The sequence below is a fragment of the Canis lupus genome, chromosome 11 (assembly GCF_011100685.1).
Source record: "Canis lupus familiaris isolate Mischka breed German Shepherd chromosome 11, alternate assembly UU_Cfam_GSD_1.0, whole genome shotgun sequence".
Taxonomy (NCBI): domain Eukaryota; kingdom Metazoa; phylum Chordata; class Mammalia; order Carnivora; family Canidae; genus Canis; species Canis lupus.
Window position 1 is genome coordinate 62624521 of NC_049232.1, and position 20257 is coordinate 62644777.

At 41.2% G+C, this 20257-nt stretch overlaps 1 long non-coding RNA gene across 1 annotated transcript; it reads right to left on the minus strand.

The window, feature by feature from the left end:
• Window positions 1-638: 638 nt before the first annotated feature.
• On the minus strand, window positions 639-14252 carry LOC119873963. The gene is made up of 3 exons (XR_005367093.1): window positions 14140-14252; window positions 1153-1281; window positions 639-768 (listed from the first exon to the last, which is right to left on the minus strand). It is a non-coding gene; the product is annotated as an uncharacterized LOC119873963 (long non-coding RNA).
• Between the last annotated feature and the right edge of the window lie 6005 nt (window positions 14253-20257).

The following is a 20257-nucleotide window of genomic DNA, read 5'->3' on the forward strand; positions in this document are numbered from 1 at the left end:
AGTGTATACACTACCACCTTACCCTTTAATTAAGCATGGTCTTTGGTCGATCAGCTAGGAGCCTTGTGGCAATGGATGCACATTGTTTTGGTGGTTGTTGTGAACTTGGAAGAAAAGAGATCTTTCTCCTTCTGTCTCTGATGCTGTTTCAGATGGTGAATCTGACAGCTCAGTGCCAAGTGGTTTTTGAACAAACAGTCCATCCTCAATGTCTGTAGGGAGGGGCTTGTTTTGTGTCCTATCTTATCAAATCTGGATCAGAATAAAAACATAGTACCCCTCTTTCCTCAGTGACTACATATGACTTTTATCTTCACTCATTCAGGCTAAAGTCAAGTTCTTTTCTTCTGTCACTCTCTCTGCCTGATTAATGAAAGTCCTCTCTTCTCTGGCTGGGATGCTTTAAGCACTTCATCACGTAACTTGTAAACCATGGTGTTGAGTTTTCCAATAAGTCTGGATCATTTTTCTAAAATTTCTGTTTCAGTTGATGACCATTATGTTTTATGAACTCAAAATAACTTGTGAAACTTTTTTGCTTTGGGATACTTTATTTTTTTTTCTCACAGAGACAAAGTCTTGAAGTCAATCAGGACAATGACTAGTTACATAGGAAATGAGAAATACTCCCTCTTGAATGCCCTCAGTTCCATGGAGAATTATGGGAAATGTGCCAGTAATGTCCGGCGGTCAGTCAGTTTTTCCAGTAACATGAATGACTCACAGTGGCATAAACCAGGTCCTATTCAAGAAGCATTACACCATTCCCTGTGATGACAAGCAGAAGCTTCTTGGTAAAGCTGTACAAACCCAACTTTCAGAAGCAACAGCCATATAATCACAGTACATATTGATTTTTAAAGCAAACCTTTAAAAAGATACATCTGGAAGTATTATGACAAATAACAAACTACAAAAAAAATTACAACAAGTATGACATATGACTTCATATAAATAGTCTGGTTTCATTAATATATAAAGAGCTCTTATAATTCAATAAGAAAGAAAATTAACCACCCAGTAGAAAAATGAATAAAGATCATGAGCAGGCTTCTTCACAGGATATACATATCACAAGATATGTCTTATCAGGATTTTATGTTCAACTTTATTAAAAGCAAGTAAGTGCAAATAAAAATAAAACATTTTTACCTCTCAGTGGACAAAAATCAAAGTTTTATAATACAGGATATTGGTAAAAATATGTAGATACTTTCTTGAAATGTTCCTTGAAGTATTAAGGGTGCAGTCTCTTCAGAGGGCAATATCAGTACTCAAGACCTATAATGAAACAGTAGTAGAAATTTATTTTATATTGAGCTTGCATTCAGGGATATATACAAGGATATATATTAGAACATTTGAAATAACAAAAGAATAGACATATACTAATATTTCTCAATTAGAAATAAGTGGACAAATGTTATGGACTGAATATTTGTGTCCTCCCAAATTCATATATTGAAATCTTAACCTCCCATGTGATGGCATTAAAAGATGGGGTCTTATTAAGGAGGTATTTGGTCATGAAAGTGAAACTTATAAATGATATCAATGCCTTTATAAGAATAAACATGGGAGCATTTGCTTCCTCTCCCTCTCTTTCTGCCATGTAAGGATACAAGGAAGAGATAGCCCTCTGTAAACCAGAAGGAGTGCCTTCACCGGGAAACTAGCTATGCTGGCATCACGATGTAAAACTTTCCAACTTCTAGAACTAAGTGAGAAATAAATGTTGTTTCAGCCACCATGTCTATGGCAATTTGTTCTAACAGCTGGAACTGACTAAGAAAGGTATCTAAAAAATACAGTGGTGGAATACTATACAGCTACTACAAAGACGGAGATAGATCTGTATGTACTGATATGGAAATTTTTTAACTAAGTTTTTAACTAAGAAAAGCAATTCAAGAAGGATGTTCCCATTTGTGAAAAAAACGGGGACTATAAAAATAGATATAGACAAAAATAGAGATACAGGTATATACCACATTCATATGTGCTTTTGTATATCCAGAATATGCTGAGAAGGCACACAGAATCTAAGTTACCTTTTTGGAAAGGGTCAGGGTGAGAGGGAGACTCCTTTCTATTGTATATCCTTTTATAGTTACAATTTGTAATCCTTTCTAAAGGTATTAAGAGGCTTTTGCCATGGAGGATATTTATGCTAAGTTTGTGTCTCAGTAAATCAGCAAAACCCACTGGCGACCAGTACCTTCGGGGGGGAGGGGGGCTGTAAAAGGCAGTAAGATAATAACAAAAATAGTCAGTTTCTATGTAACATTTATTCATCACCACTAATAGGAACCATTTATCTCTGTATCTCCCTTATATGTAACTCCCCATTCATCCCTGATTAGTAGCATATATCCTGTATAGTTATTATATGTTGGGGTTTGTTTCCCCCAGTTGCCTGTGACCTCTAAGGATAAATTGGTGGTGTTTCATGGAATGGGATGGGGTGTTAATCTGGCTTCCAGCTCTACCACTCACGTATCATGGTTCCTGTTTTACAGATGAGGAACCTAGAGTTCACAGAGAGGACAAAGGAATTTTTGTCTAAAGTCACATAGCCAGTTAGCAGTTGAATCATGGCGAGAATATAAGGCTTCTTTCTCCAGTCCTATTTCTACTTTGAGAATGATGGAGGGATAGCCAAGGTTTAGAAGAAACATTGACCTGATATGCCACCTGGTACAAGAATGGAGATTCAGATGTTCTTTCTTAAAGAATAGTCATCTCATAACCCTTCCTTGTTCCAAGGACAGACTTCCACAGATCAATGGTTGGAATAGTGGTATTTCCTTTATTTGACCTCCAGAGATGCAAAGTAGGGCTACGAAGTTCTTGCGTTTTGGGGCAAGGCTGTATGCTTGGCGGAAGTGCTGAGAGTCCAACATGAAAGAATGAATCTAGCTTCTACAACTTCCTTGCTGTGACTGCAGATGTGTCTCTTAACATTCCTGAATTTAAGATTCCTCCTCTATAAAACAGGGGTAGCACCAGTGTACAGTGTTTTCATGAGACTGATAAAATCATGCAAGTGACTTGCAAACTATGAAGCACTATAAAAAGTGAATTTAGGTCTCCTAGCCACATGCCCAGGTGGACAGCATCCGGAGGGGAGAGATGCTGGCTGATGAACTTCAGGGGTCTCGAAGTTCCCAGGGTTGGCTGCCCAGGACTTCCCCAGGGTAGACTGGAGAAGACCAGGTCTGGAGCCCTATATCTCCCAGGTGTCTGGGCACCTGAGACCAGACATGAAAATAAGTTAGCTCTGAACTTGAATGAGACTTTCAGGGTGGGGGCAATGAAGGCAGGCATACTGGAGAAGCAAGTGGAGCACCTGCACGTGCCCTGGAAAGCAGTCTCCTGTGACCTCCCCACCTCATCTACTAAAATACATAAACTAATTAATTAATTAATTAACTAATTAAAAACTTTTAAAAGCCCCCCCAAAAAACAAAAAAACAAAACAAAAAAACACTAAAACTTTAAGTGAATTTATTTATTATTTATTTATTTATTTATTTATTTTACTTTAAGTGAATTTAAAGAATTATTTCACAGATGATAAAGCATATCTACTTATATTCTTCAACTGTTAATACTGCAAGCCTTTAGAGATCATCTGTGGCCACCCAGGGTCAAATCTGGCTTGCACTATGTCTTTTAAAATTTTGAAGGAGTTGTCAGCATTTAAAACTGAAAGCACAGATTTTTTTTAAAGTCTAGAAGATCTGGCAACATTAGATGCACATTCTAGTGCAGTGACAATGGACTAAAAGCAGGTAGTAGCACCTCTTTCAAATGGACATATACCCTCTACTTGGCCACAGTCCCCACTTTTCCCTTTTTTGTCTTATGCTTCACCCATTTCTGTCCCTGTCAGTAGGCCTTTTGAGTTGCAATCCTGGAGCTAGTTTAACAACCATATTTGGCAGAAGAAATAATTTCAGTTCAAGATAGTAGAGTATCTTGACCACCCTCACACAAGAACTCAAACCCACCAATTTCTGCTTCAGAGTCCCTTAGTCTGCAATTTATGTATGCTTCACACACTGCAGCAACTGTGGAGCTCTGTGCCCATAATCAAGCCTATTTATTTTCTGCAAAACAAGAGAGAAGAGGCTCACTTTGCTCCATAGCTGATTAGGGCTTCCCCTTACTGAGAAAAAAAAAAAAAAAAAGCTAGGTTTCAAAAGAAAATCCTCAAATGAAAGCCAGCCTAGATTTCCCTCTTTAGCTCAGCTACTTTTGCCCTCCACCATTTTCATTATGCAGTTTCTCTGCTGTAGTTTCTATTTCTGCATGCTCACGGGCCCAATCAGTTTATCAGTAGCTTAGCTTCAGTAGGGTGGTAATATCACATGGCAATAAATCCTGTAGGAGCCCTCCTGCTGTCAACAGAAACTTGGTTACAGTTCTTGGAGTGCCTGGATGGCACAGTCGGTTAAGTGTGACTTAGGCTCAGGGCATGATCTCAGGGTCCTGGGATCAAGCCCCAAGCTGGGCTGCCCAGGGAGTGGGGAGCGTGCTTGTCTCTCTCCCTCTGCCCCCTCCCACCCTGCCACTTTTGTTCTCTCTCTCTCTCAAATAAATAAAATCTTAAAAAAAAAAAAATCTGGCTAAGGCTCTAAGGAACCTTTTAGAAGATGCCCCAGGAATCCTCTATCCCAAAGGAACCAACAAACCTGTGTGTGTGTGTGTGTGTGTGATTTATGAGTAAATATATTAGAATTACACAATAAGTAGCAAATTGGATAAAAAATGGTCCCCACAGTTCCTCTGCCTAAAGAGGAATATAGAAATATATTTATAACTAAATATAATGTTAGGTAACTGGGTTGACACAGTCAACATTAAAAATGGAACTTGGTGATTTATGGATGCATTCATTCATTCATTCATTCAACAAGTATTCATTGGGGACCTATTATATTCCTGACATTTGCTAAGACTCCAAAAAAAATAATAATAATAATAAACCCAATTCCTAGCCCCAACAATCACTCAATTCTTCCATTAACTACCTACAGAACTAAACAACTTGACCTAACCTCTCTTCCCATGCCAATTTCTTCACCTTTACAGCACTCTGTTCTGTGGATTTTGTTAGCCTCCATGAGTTTTGTGTAGGTGAAAGTCTTAAACCATGTCTTAAACAGCAGAGATTTCATCAACATTGGTCCAAGCTGAGCCCATCACTTCCTAGATGCCTAGAGGGATCTAACTTCCTAGTTGTTGGCTGAGCCAGTTCCCAGCATTACCACTATCTCCACCATTACCTAGAGCCCAGCAGATCTTCTGGGCCCCTTGGCCATACCAGGACACCTTCTTTGGTTTTGGCCCATTTTATAGTCCTCCTTCTGCTACCTCTGAGTTCTTCATTTGTAGAAGAATTTCAGGTAATGCCTATAAAATTTATGCTTTCTTGGATTTAAAGATTGTGTCTGCACTCATGAGGGCCCATAATTGCCTGATGTCAGAGCCTTCCCTTCACTTCAGGCACTCTGATTGGAATTTGGGGTATGAATTAAATATCATAAAAATAACTTGAGCTTACATGGCTTCTTTCCTTCATGCTTTAGAAAAAGGAGTTCTATATCCAATACCTATGAATTCATGGTCTCTGTGAACATGGATAAGAAAAAGTTACATCTTGGGGTTCCTGGGTGGCTCAGCAGTTTAGCGCCGCCTTCGGCCTGGGGTGTGATCCTGGAATCCCGGGATCAAGTCCCACATCAGGCTTCCTGCATGGAGCCTACTTCTCCCTCTGCCTATGTCTCTGCCTCTCTCTCTATGTGTCTCTCATGAATAAACAAATAAAATCTTTTAAAAAAGAAAAGAAAGAAAAAGTTACATCTTAATTTCCATCCGTCTTGAACTAAAATTTAACATTACCTTTAAATATAAATCCATAGTAGTCTTAGAATTTTGTCACAATTAAAATCACAGATGTCTTCATATCACATAACAGTTGTTACAGGTTTCCTGAAATATCATATGAGCTCACCACTACTTCAAAAGTAAGGTAGTTATTTGGGTCCACTTTTAGATATTTTTATTTAGTATGTTCATAAAGAAATACATAAATTACCATAGCACAAATTTGTGGGTTTTTAAAAATATTTTGATAACTTTAATATAAATGTTTTCCTATCTTATTCTATATGTTTTACTTCATACATTTAAGAACATTAATCTGAGAGTCTCTCGTCTTCTCCAGATCACCAAAGAGGTCCACTGCCACAAAAATTTAAAGAGTTCTTGCTTTTGGAGCAGAGGTTCTTAATCAGGGATAGTTTGCCCCTGTCCCCTGGGGATATTTGACAACGTCCAGAAATAGTTGCTACTGGCATCTAGTGGGTAGAAGACAGGGATACTGCTAAACATTCTACAGTACACAGGATAGCACCCCCACACAAAGAATTATGGCCAACTGTCAGTCATGCTGAGTTTGAGAAACCCTATTTTAGAGCAATATTCAACAAAAGGCTAAAAAATTGCTAGTCCTTCTGTTCCCACCTAATTTCTATTTATGTTCACCCTTTTAACCTTCCTGCCCTCCCTCTGAGTTATCACAAAGATGAAGTAGGTTTTGTTTTTGCTTTTGCTTTTGTTTTAATTCTTGCATCCATCCCAGATTTAAGTATTACAAGTCTCCCTAGATCTGTGAGCCAGAAGCTCTGGGCAAGGCAGTATTATGAGTGTTGACAAACTTACTGGACCTTCTTCTTAGACGTGTAAGTGAGGAGCCAATGTCCGTAGGCAAAACCAAGATGGTCCATATGCCCTCTGTCTAGCTCCCCTGATCTTACATGGACTGTATGATTAATTCAGTACTTTCCACAAAGGTGGCCTCACTTAAAACACAGGGCTCCTTTTCAAGGCAAGGAGGGCAGCAAGAAAGGAGGAGGTGAGGAAATCAAACATCTTCTCCACCCAAGAACCAGTAATAACAGTCTTCCTCTTCCTCCTTTCCCTTTAGCAATGTATTTGTCTCCAAAGGAAAATCTTCCTGTGTTGAGTTAAAATAAACTTCACAGATTGAAAACCCCACGATTAAAACAATAACAACAACAGTACAAAGGGTAGAAGTTGGAAGGGTGTTTTTAAACCTCTTGTAGGAGAAATCTTGACAAATAACTTGCCTTCATGTTGGCACTTTTTATGTTACCCATATTTGGGTAACATTCCTTTAAGGGACGTTCCTTTCTGCTTAAAAGTTTTGAAAAACATCTGGCTTGGTCTGATACAGACCACTCTTGCTGGTGAATCTCTCTTGCAATGTGATACCAAAAAGAGGACAAGTCACTGATGCCCCAACATAAGTACAAAATGTTGATCAGGGACTTCTCATGAGTAAACAATTAAGTTCCTAGTGGGCTGGTGGAATTGTTAATTTTATATGTTCAACTTGAGTGAATCACAAAGTACCCAGGTAGTTCGCTAAGTATTATTTTTGGATGTATCTGTGACGGTGTTGCTGGATGAAATTAGCATTTGAATCAGTGGACTCAGTAAAGCAGTGTGCATAGGCATGATCCAATCCATTGAGGACCTAAATAGAACGAAAAGGTGAAGAAAGGGAGAATTTGGCCCTTCCTGCTTCGTTGTCTGAGCCAGGATACTGGGACATTGATCATTTCCTGCCCTGGGTGCTCCTGGTTCTCAGGTCTTTGAACGTAGACTGAATAACACCACTGGCCTTCCTGGGTCCTTAGCTTGCAGATAATAGCTCACGGGACTTCTCAGTACCCATAATTGAATGAGCCAATTCCTTATAAAAAATCGTATTTGTTTGTTTTTATGTTTACAAGTCATATCTATATATCTCTATTTAGATAATATCTCCCGTTGTTTCTATTTCTCTGGAAAATCCTGATAAATACAGCTAGCTAACTCCTGAATCCCTATACCACAATACTTGGTACTGGGAAGATGTTCAATAAACATTTGTGGGTTTTTTTTTAAGATTTTATTTATTTATTCATGATAGACATAGAGAGAGAGGCAGAGACGCAGGCAGAGGGAGAAGCAGGCTCCATGCCAGGAGCCCAACGTGGGGCTCGATCCGGGGTCTCCAGGATCGCGCCCTGGACCAAAGGCAGGCTCCAAACTGCTGAGCCACCAGGGAGCCCCTCAATAAACATTTGTTAAATGAATAAGTTCACTCAGTAAACAAATCACAACCATGTTCTAAGGTAAAAATTTCATTTTACCAATTTGTAGTTGAAGGCAGTCAGGGACTTTAAGTATGATAGCCCAAAATTTTAGAAATTCTTATAGACTAAGCCAGTACCTGAGTCCCAGTTCATCTGACTGGAAACATTGTACTTCAGACACTATTTTTTCTGTTAGGGCTTTATTAAAGGAAAATTTAGTCTCAACATACCTTGAATGGGCTAAAGAATTATCTGTCGGTGCCATTAATCACACAACTGATCAACAGCATTGATGGCAATAGATAGTTTCGGAAATGCTATGTTCAGCAAAATATTTTTGTGTTCTAAATTAGAGTTAATACATATACCATAAAATGTGACTTCTTGTTTTCTTCAAAGTCCTAGGGCCAAGTAGGAAGACAGGCATACGAACATTATACCAGTTTCACTTTCATCTCTTAAAAGATGATTTATGCACATAGCAAAGATGAAAGAATTAGGTCACAAACAATCCGCACACATACCCCAATGAGGTCCAGTAGGTGATCATCTTGGCAGCATCTTGAATGTTCTTTACGTAGGGCTTATCAGAGCTTTTAATATGCCAATCCTTAGCAGGAATAGAACACAACACTTTCCAAACCTAACCCAGAGCGTGTTTTGGATAGAATGTAAACCAACGATGTGTGGTGCTCCTTTTGAGAAATCTGGGGTAACCATTTTGCCTCTCTTGTCCTTGCTACTTGATGGCCAGAATGGAGAAATCACCTCACTTCATCTTCAGAACCAGCCTGGTGAGGCAACTATTCCCCATCATCTGGGTATGAGACACCAATTTAGAGCATTTCAGGATGAGGACTTAGCCCCCTGGTTACTCAACGAAACAACAGCAAGAAAGAACTATCTGTGGTTGTTTCAACCCTACTTAGGAACAGAGCTGCTTTCTGGAAGGCAGTGCAGTGGCTGCTCATCCTCACTCTCTCACCGGCAGTTAGAGTGCTTGATTGAATACATATGAACAAATAAAGTTGAAATAGTCTCTCTCCTATCTCGCCCTCAGTGAAGAACTGTGACATGAAGTACATTTAAGATGCTGCCAAGATGATCACCTGTGGGACCTCATCGGGGTATACGTGCAGATTGTTTGTGGCCTAATTCTTTCATCTTTGTTATGTGCATAGATCATCTTTTAAGAGATATGAAAATGAAATAGATATAATGTTTATATGCCTGCCTTCCTACTCGGCTCTAGGACTTCCCAGAAAATAAGCAGTCACGTTCATGGTATATGTATTAACTCTTAACACAGAAAAATACTTTCCAATGAATAGATACATATAGACCAAATTATTTGATAGGTACTATTTTTTCTTTTTTAAATTTTTATTGAAAGTTATGTCACTACAAGGTAGAGTCTCTTTTTCAGATGTCACATCTTGGTGCCTTTGGTGCTTGCTCTTTGGAGGAAAATATTTGAGGAATGGGCATCTAACTAAAGCAATGCTGAAACTGCCGTGGTACGTAAATCCATTGCAGGGAAAGAGGAATCAGAAGTAGCATCAAGGAGGCATTTCAGGATAGTCAAGAGGTTGTGAGATTCAGAGCCCCAATTCAGTTATACTTAGTATAACACAGTGGTTAAGAGCACAAATAGGGAGCTGGATTTGAAGCCCGGCTTTATTCTTTACAGTGATAAAGGCTATATACTAGCTGTATAACCTTGAACAAATGATTCAAACTTTCTATGCTTCAGTTTTCCCTCTGAAAAATGGGGTAAGAGTAAGACTCAGCATATGTAAAGTGCATGGACCAGTACTTGGTACAAAGTAGACTTTCACTCAACATGAGCAATAACTAGTATTATCGCTGTGTGACTATGAAAAGTCAGTTTACTCCTATAGATCTCACTGTCTCCCTCTATAAGATTGAGGTCATCATAATTATGTTGCAATATTATGGTCAAGATCGAATAAGACAAGGGACAGAAGCTAAAGTGCAAACATCACCTTGCAAATGTAAGAAAATTATTTTCCTGCTGCGATTCAGTGGTTCCTTCTCCCCTCCATAGAAGGTATTTCCTCTTTGTCCCAGGCCATCAGATGTCCTCTCCGTGCACTGACCTTTCTAGTGTTCAAAGGGGTACCTCCGTGCCCTCGGCCATCAGTCCTTTCCATCTCAGGGAATGACACCATCCGCCACCAGCCAGTGGCCAGAACCAGAAACCACGTTGCCAGCCATGACTACTTTGCCTTACCACCTTATCAACTCAGTTGATTGGCACTTCTTGTGTCCATCTCCAACTTGGATACCTAACCCCTTCCACTGCTCTGTGTTCATAGCTGCCACCCTCATTCATGTCACCATAATTTCTGGCCAGTAATGGCCTCCTACAATCCTGCTTCCATGCTGGTTTTACCTAATCCACTTCATCTCCCCAATACAGATGGAGAAATCTTTCAGGAATGCAATTCCAGTAAGGCTCTTCCCAACTCCAAATCCAGCAACAGCTTCGCATTCTCATATCCCTTATCGGGACTTAGTCCTCACAAGGCCCCTATCTATGTCTCCAATCTGATCTCACCTCACTCCAATCTCCCCAGTCCACCGCCCCCTTTTATTTCTACACCCTATTCCACAGGCTTTTCCTGGCAATTTGAATACACTAAGCTTTTCCCTGCCTCAGGACCTTTGTTCCTTCCCCTGACTCTTTAAATAACTGACCCCTTTGCATCCTTCATATCTCAACTCAAATTTTACCTTCTTTGAGAGGCCTTTTCTGACTGTCCCCAAATGTCCATTTCATAGCATTTACCTCCCGGAATTATTCTGAAGATTAATGAGAAATGCCTTTAGAACAGTGCTTGGCACAGAAATACTCGTTGAAAGTTGTAAATAATTATCATCATCACCGTCCTCCACCACAGTAACCTATTAAGTTGCATGGAAAATTCTAAGGAGGGTGTGAGACTGTGATGTGTTTGTTCACTCTCATTTCATCTGATTGTTACTTCCATGAGGTATAGACCCTGTCTGTTTTGCTTCCTGGTATCCTCACCTCCCAGTAAACCACTGGTCAGAAAGCAAGCTTTCAAATATTTGTTAAAGGGATGAATGGAAATGAGTGTCTCTTGCTGTCAAAGGGGTCAAACTGCTGAAACCCCACAAAGACCTAGGGCAGTCTCACCTCTGAGGTGGCCCCACATCTGGCTCCATGCACCAGCCCTGTGTATGCTCCAAGGGAGCCATCCATCCCTCTCCTACCCACTCCCTCCCCTCCCCCATGTATCCCTCCCTGTTTGTATTCAACACCCCCCTGCTTGTGCGAGGAAAGCAAAAGACCCACAAAACTCTTTTCTTTATCCTCTTTCCAAAAAAATGGGCCAATTCACAGCTGCAATCGTTGGGAGAATTTCCTGCCTGGGAGTCTGGAAACTGCCAAGAGTGAAAAGCCGCAGCCAGCCAGTGAGGCCTCTGTTGTCGTTGGCCCAAACAACAACAAAAACAGCCACAACCACCACCACTACCACAACAAAACACGCCACGTGTGCACAAGCACACACAAACACGCCCACAGAACCAACCAAACGGACAAGGCTTCAAGGAGAAGCTTCTGGGCTGCACGTTTGGGCAGCAAGGCCTATCCGTTGGCACCAGGCCACGGCAGCCCAGTTCCCAGCCCCCCACCATCTGTCATCAGCACTCTGCCTACTGTAAGTGTGCCGACACAGTCCAGGGAGGCCAACCAGTAGCAAATGGAGGGGAGGAACAAACAAAGCCACCACAGTCAGCAGGAGAAGGTGGCTACGGCTTTGACACAAACTGACAAAAAGCCGGGAAATTTAAACTGAAAAGTTTGCCCTAAAGATCTTCAGCTGTGAGGGCTGGACTTTGGGAGGGGCGGGGAGTGTGACCAGAGGGGGACTGGCAGTCTGCAGTGGCTGGTGCTCTCCAGCTAACCAGGCCGGCCCTTCCCAGCCCCTGTGAACAGGAGACGTGATGGAGAATCCGTTCCCACTGTTTGTGGATTGCCCAATTAGGCTTTCTCTTACAAGAAAAAGGGAATTCAAAAAAAAAAAAAAAAAAGCAAAACCTTTTTTCTAATAAAGTTTCTGAAGGAAACGTTTAATCAGGACATCATGTATCATGTGATTAAACATGTGATTAAATTCTTCATCAAATCATCATTTGAATTAATAATTACCAAATGATTAAATTTAAGATGAAAATGTAACCTATTGCAATTATTAATAATCCACCAGGTTAGGATAAATTGTCCTTACTTTGCTGTCGAGAAGTTGTGGTGTTGTTAGTTTTATGTTCTAATTTGAGAGACCTCCGGGGGGAAAAAAAATCCAGATAGTTCACATTTTTCACCGTTGATCACAAAAATATTTTTTTACAAACTGATTTGTCTACCAGAGACTGCAGCAGCAAAAGAACTCAAGTCAGCTAAGATGCCTACTGACATGTGTCTACATTTCTGCTTGAGTGGCATGGATTCTGTTTGCACTTGGATGGAGGATTGTCTTGGAGTTTTCATTCCTTGTCATTAAATCCAGGAGCTCTTTCTCTTAAAATCTTAAAAACATGGGCCCAGGGTACCAGGCATGTTATGACCATTCCAAAAGCTTGATATTATTCTCCCTACATTAGAGATCAATGCATTGAGGCCCAGAGGGCTTTACATGACCCCAAGATGAAATGGTAGACCTCGAAGGCCTTTGGACTTAAGACCCTACCGTCCTTCTGTCTTAGACAATGAGATCCTGTTAAGCCTCTGATTTCACTTTGTCCCTTGTAGTTCTTGCCATTAAGCCACAATACCATATCATCCCCACTTTTCAAAAACTATGACTTAAGCAAACAAAATTGCAGTGAGTTTTAACCAAGGTGGCCAAAAACAAACCAGCTTTCATTCTGTTCCCTCATCAATTAAGTATTAGTATTAGATCACTCTTTAAAAAAAAAAAAAAAAAAAAAAAAAAAGATTTTATGTATTTGATGCAGAGAGAGAGAGAGAGGCAGAGACACAGGCAGAGGGAGAAGCAGGCTCCTTGCACGGAGCAGATGCGGGACTCGATCCCGAAATTCCAAGATCATGCCCTGAGCTGAAGGCAGATGCTCAACCGCTGAGCCATCCAGGCGTCCCTTTGATCACTCTTTAATAGTCGATTAACAAAATATAAGCTCTGGAAAAGAAGTTTTAACCCCTAAACAATTCTGATTGATGGCCTAATCTTTTGGCTCATTATCCCTAATCGACAGAGTATACATATATTTACAAATAAAAACACACACCAGATGTATTTTCATCCACAAGGTGATGCTGTCAACTAAAATAGGGAATGTGCACCAATGTAGAGCATCCATCATTTTTAAGACAGATTCACCACGAAATCTTCCACTTCGTGACCCACAGATGAAAGTCTGAATGCGTCACAGGGTGGCTGTGATATTGCCATGTTTACAAAGAAGGGCTAAGGGCTTGAAACAGCACCAGCTCTAAAGTCGGGAGAATTAGCTTTGAGTGCAGGCTCTGCCATTTCCTAGCTTATACTTTTATGCCTCAGTGTCTTCGTCTGTAAAATGGGAATAATAATAGCATCTTCAGAATTGTTTTAAGTAGTGAATTAGATGGTGGATATGAAAATGTTGTATAAATAGTAATGTACTACCATTGGTCTCCTTTCTTCCATATTTTTCCATTCCTTCCATTGTACTTCTGTTTCTCCCAGACTTACCAGTGTTTTACTTTTTTTTTTTTAAGATTTTACTTATTTATTTGAGAGATGACAGTGGCGAGGGATAAGGAGAGGATAAGCAGACTCCCGTGAAGCAGAGAGCCCAATGCAGGGCTCGATCCCAGGACCCTGAGATCATGACCTGAGCCAAGGACAAACACTTAACCAACTGAGCCACCCAGGAACCCCCCTTATCAGTGTTTAAAGGAAGACAGGACAACTCCTACCTTCTACCTTCTTCTGAAAAGTAATAGTCAGTCAACCACCAGTTGAAGGGGGTCCTATATCCGAGACCAGCTTGACACTCCACATCAAGAGCCCATTTTGAATTTCACCTATGAAGAGAGAAGTACATAGAAATAGTTTTCATTTCCCTTTCTTATAGAATTTAACAGATTTTTAAAAAATCCTATGCAAAGCTCTTCTAAGAGCATAATGAGTGAAATGAATTTCCAAACCATGCTTCACACATGTCTGAGTGACCAAAGTAAGTTAGTACATTATATCAATGTCTATAACATTCATTCATTCATGTGTTCATTAAACAATTATATTGGGTGCCTACTTTGTATAGGGCAGTTTGCCAAGTGCTAGGATGATAGTTGAAAACACACAGACTCAATAGGGACAAGTGATATAGTCTTCTCAGGAGAGTTTCTTATTGTGTAAAGAGATAGAAGTGTTTTCAAATTTTTTTAATGTTTTTGGATTTTTAGAAGATTGCCATTCTTATGAAAGAGTCATAAAATGAGAGCCCAGGAATCTGGTTCCCTTCTTGACTTTACCAACATTCAAGGCCTTGAACGAGTCACTTTCCTGCAGTTTCTATGCTCTCCTGACATTTAAGGGCTTTCAACCTCCCCTCGCTTTGTTTTCTGAGTTAGTAGCACTAAGAAGTGCTTCACAAAGGGTTAAATAATTTTTAAAAAGCATGTGTTCTCCTCTTCTGAAGTCCGTTTTTATCAACTCGAGTGTCAGGGCAGGGAGCTAGACAAGGATTTAATCCAACTGGGGACTTTGGGTTGATATGGCAAAGTGGACATGAACAAAACACAGCTTTCCAGACCCTTGATTAGGTTGAAAGCTCCATAGGGCCAACGATCAAGGAAGCCATACTCACCACTGCCACACTCCTACCAGTCCCTAAAATGGTGCAAGCCCATGATAGGTATCCACAAGTATTTGCAGACTGAACATGTGAATGAGCCAGCTTATCATAATCAATAATATCACAACATAAAATAGTTGCTATAAAATAAAATATCAGCTCAGATAACACTTCCCAACTGCATTGCCAAACCTTAGGAAACTCCCCTTAAGAGAAGACCATGATTCTTCATGGCTGCAGTTGCCCACTGCAGGAGGTGTGTGCAGGAGCAAGCTGATTGCTCCCTGATGCTGAAGAGTATCTCCAAACCCCTCAATGGTATCCATTCATGAATTAAAAGATTGGAATAGAATTAAAACAGCACTTTCCGGAAGTCTGAGATCTTGGATTCTGATCCTGGCTTTTCCCTAGATAGCCATGTGGCTTTGAGCAAATCCTCTACTTCTCATGACCTGAGTTTTCTCATCTGTAAACAAGAGGTTTAGATTTCTAAGGCTCCTTCCAGGCATAGGAATTTAGGAAGAAAGTGGAAAATTATGCACATGTGGGCATTTTTAAAGTAAAGCTTCACCATCCAAAATGCCTGTTACTTTATTAACTCCATTCCTGTTTTGAGCTTGGAAAATTGGCAAAGTGAGTGCAACTGTTTCAGAAGTTAATGTTGTATTAGATCAACATAGCAAATAGACACTTGCCTAGAGAGTAATACTTTTTGCCAGAAATGGGTTGGCTCTGAAAAACACTGCCCTGAAAAGCCCTATCCAGCTCTGTTTCCTCATACCCCTTCCTTCCCACAACTCAACCTTCCCCCAAAGACCAACAAGCAGGGGTTAGAGGTACAAGGCAGGAGGAGTCTCTCGCTATGGGACTCAACATTGAGTCACTTCTGCTAATAGTTCAACCATGACCTGGTATGTCAGTTTGGATAATTAATCTTTAGCCTGGATCTTTCATCCTGAGTCTGGGAAAAATTGGAATGATTTATTCATGCACTCATTCCCAAGTACTTACTGAGTCCCTAGGGAGTGCCATCCCCCCCTAACTCATTGTTGACTCTTGTACTAGACTCCTCCCTGTCTCGCCCCATGCCACCATGCTGTCCTCACTCACCCACCTATTGCTCAACTCACTTCCTTTGGTGACAGCCCTCCTCCTGTCTGTTTCACAAGAGGAAACTCTGGCTTCATGTAATTGACCTGGCCCAGAATGGTCTGAAACCATCAAAATTTCTAACACCTGGCTAAATATCATGTACTTGGACCAGGTGAGTTAAGCCTGCCACCTGCAGAGAAAAACAAGGGAGACAGAGCAGAGCCCCAGTAGGTACCTATCCATAGACTAAAGGTCATGGTTGTATTGCTTCAGAGATTGCAGACTGCCTGCCTGCTCACAATGGCTAGGATTCATTACCCGAAATGTAACTATTATAACCCTGCAGGTAAAGATGCAGACATAATAAGGTTTTTTTAATTGGCAATGCTATTATGACCCGGTAGGATCTCTGGAGCCATTAGAACCTCAATCGTGTCAGAATCCTCAACACCACCACCATCAGGAATTAGAGCCCAAACTCTGAGTTCTCGTCCAGTAGATGAGGCCCTACTCTCCATCCTTGTTTCCCACCGTACACCTACATCTTGGGGTACCACTCTGTGCTCATCCATCAGAAACCCTGGTAAAATTTTCTTAGGTCCTTGATTCCGTTTGCTTCTACTTCACCTATTACCCATTACCACATTCAGGGGCTGCCAGTGGAAGTTAGCAAAAACTGCTAAGCATCATGCCCATGGCTGCAGAGCTCACATGGGTAGTGACCAATGTTAGGTTCAACCAGGGAAGTCTACAAGCAGTCTATCTGGGTGAAATGAAATCTTATGGAAGGAAGTTTAGCTGGGACTATAATGCCCACCATAAAGTCCAGAGGGCAAAGCAAGCACAGAAACAGAGAATGAGTACTGAGGTTAGCAATAGGGTGGATCCTCAGCAAAAGAGAACAAGCTTCAATAAATGATTCAGAGTAAGAGGCTGAGAGCTAAAACTGTGGACACAGGTAAAAGATGTCCTCTTGGGGCACCTGGGTGGCTCAGTCAGCCAAGCGTCTGCCTTTGGTTCAGGTCATGAGCCCAGGGTCCTGGGATGAGCCCCACACCAGGCTCCTTGCTCAGCAGGGAGCCTGCCTCTCCCTCTCCCTCTGCCTACTGCTACCCCTGTTTGTGCCCTCTCTCCATAATAAATAAATAAAATCTTAAAAGAAAAAAAAAAAAGATGTCCTCTTACTGAACTATCAGGTACATGGGGTAAGCAGAGAAGCTAGCAAGAGGCCATGGGAGCTAGAAGTACATGTGTTTCGGGCCTCACTTTTAAGCTGGATTGAACTTCCTTGCATTATCTGTGGATGTAGCCCAGCCTCAGAGAGAGGCCCACCCAGGCTAGTCCAACTCACACAGTTTATGACACCGAGCCAGACTAAAGCTTCATTTATTTCATGTGGATAATACATTTGGTCCGAATTTGTTTCAGTTTCTATGAAATGAAATTTAAAATAATGGCTAGAAACTTTAAGTTTGATAACACTCTATGTACATTTATTTATTTTTCAGGAGATAGGGAAAGTATTTCCATCTACTAATAATGCATGTCAGAGAAATTGACTTACTTTTATAGGCTTGTTCTAAGTGAGCTATAGGGAACTCAGAGATCATTTGCCTCCTACCCTCCTTTTACAAATGAAGGACTGTAGGGGCAAAAAAAGCTGACAACTGACCCCAGATTGCACAGGTAGCAAGTGCTGGTGTTAAGAGTATTTATTGATTAAGGCTGCAAGATGGGCAGCAAATGGCCTAACAGTCTTGTTCCTCTGATTTGCCTGCACAAACTGGCCCGAGGTCTTTGTTCCAGGGGTGTTTGTGCATTAAGTGTATCCTCCAGGCCCAAACACAGTCAGACTCCTCAAGATCAAAGGTGAAGCTAAAAGGGAATGCACCACAAAGAAAAAAAAAATCAGCCCAAAAGATTTTACCTCCATAAAGATTCATCACAGCCCTAGCTAGCTGCCTCTTGGTCAACCGGTGACACTGAACCTCACTGACTGCCAAGAGGCCACACCCCAAAGAGACAGCAACTTCACACTCCACCTGTGTACAACCATGACATAAAGCGGGTGAAATAATACAGCTTGGTTGAGTGGCTTTGCCAGTCTGTGCCTTAACTTTCTCTACGCTTTGGTTTCTTCTTCCAGTTCCTCAGCTGTGTAGAACCATAATGCAATTTTGTAGAAACTAAGCAAAAAGGAATACATTAGTCTAGTTGCTTGGAACTGCTGCCAAAGGAACAGTATCTTCAACTGATTGCCAGCCAAGTCCCTTATGAGATTGTGTAGACTCTTACAATATTGCTCAGGGAGCGAAACAAAGAGGAAGAGAAAAAGAAGGGTCGTGCTTATTATAATTTATAGTACATGGTTATGGGAAGCTTCTTATGTTACCAGAAAGCTGGTGTCTGGGGTTTTCCTCTTCCCCCAAAGGAGCTGAAAATGGGAAGGGGGAAGGGAAGGTTAGCTTACCAACTTTTTGCAGCCAAAATCACGAAGGCCAAAATTCCTTCCTAGAAATGTCAGTGGTGAGATTCAGACAATTACCACCAGTTCAACAACTACCCCCCCACCACCATCATTAACATCATCCCTGACATCAACAATAAAGTCACTCCACCCACCCTTGAGGAGCAGAAAGTCTCAGAACCTCTTGCCTTAAGAGCCATTCTGATGGAGGCATCATGGAAGGAAACCCATTTATTAAATATTTGCCTAGAGGATTAGAGCACCTTGGCTGCTGGGTTTCTGACTAGTTTTATTCTCTTTGTTCTTCATCTTAGAGAATGATGGGGTTTCAAGTATTCCAGTTAAAACTCTACCTGCGGGGAAGGAAAACAAATGGTATGGTGTGTTAACCAATCCTCTCCAAGGGTTATGACTTCTACTAACCTCCATGGATTACATTCTCTCATTAAATCAGTGTCTTAGCCAAACAAAATGTAATGCCAGGAGTCACGATGCTCATCAATAATGGCTTCATTCCTGCTCTCCTCTCAGCATGGGTTCCATGACACAGAGGCCTGATGTAAGCTAATGGCTATTCTCGAATAGATTGCCTTGACAGCAGGAAACCTCCCTTATTCATCTTTGACTCCCTATTCCACAGCCTAGTTCGTGGTACACAATGTTGCATGAATGTCACTGTGAAGCAGAAGGGATAGGAAGGCCAACCATTTCTCTTTGCTTGTTAGCTCAACAACTCACAAACTGGAGAGCAACATGTTGGCTAACTCATACCCCAGCATATAAACACACAGGTTGTTTCTACCAAACCGATCAATAGTAATGAACATTCTTGTGTGACATAGTTGCTCTGGAGAAAGAAAACCATCAAGGAAAAGCGATGCTGACCCTGCACAGGCAAATGTTATCACAATGAAGACACACTGATGAGTATGTTAGTACTAAGCTATGGACTTCCGGGTGGCCTGACCGACTCACCTAATTGCCTACTCCCCATTGATGACCTTGTGGCCGCAGGATCCATCCACAGGGTCTTCACTGAGTGCCAGTCCATGCCTGTTAAACATGTGGCCCCCGTTACCTACATGAAGCACTTTCAAGATCAAATACTAAATTATCCTAATTCCCTACCCATTAGGTTTTACCCCAGAAAACCAAAAGGCCAAAGACTGATATAATTATTTTATTCTTAATAACGATACCCTTGAAGCCATTCTTAGGTTCATTTATAAATTTCTAGATATCAACTTTTGCTGATAACAAATATTTGATGCATTTCATGCATTCACTCTTGACTCCTATGACTTACCCGTGGTGAGATGGTGAGTCTCAGGCACCCCATAGGTAAAAGTCTGCCCTTAATACCCTCCCTCTCCATCTTCCTTCTATCTAGCTTGGGAGCCTTGGCTCTGCATTCCAGTTCTGGTCTGGTTCCTACCTCTTGCAATATTTGATAGATTATTGTCATTTCCCTCACTCAAATTTCAGCGCTTCCTAAAACTTCTGGCTCAGACTCACTTTCCGGTTCTTCCACTCCTGTTGTTTTCAACGTGACTCTTTTCTCCCCCATACCCCTGCCCTCCCCAGGCCTCTGCACACCTCCAGACCTATCCAGGCAGGACCCACACCCAGTCACCAGCGGGGGCAGGTACCCACAGGGCCTCAGGTGACCTAAATGCAG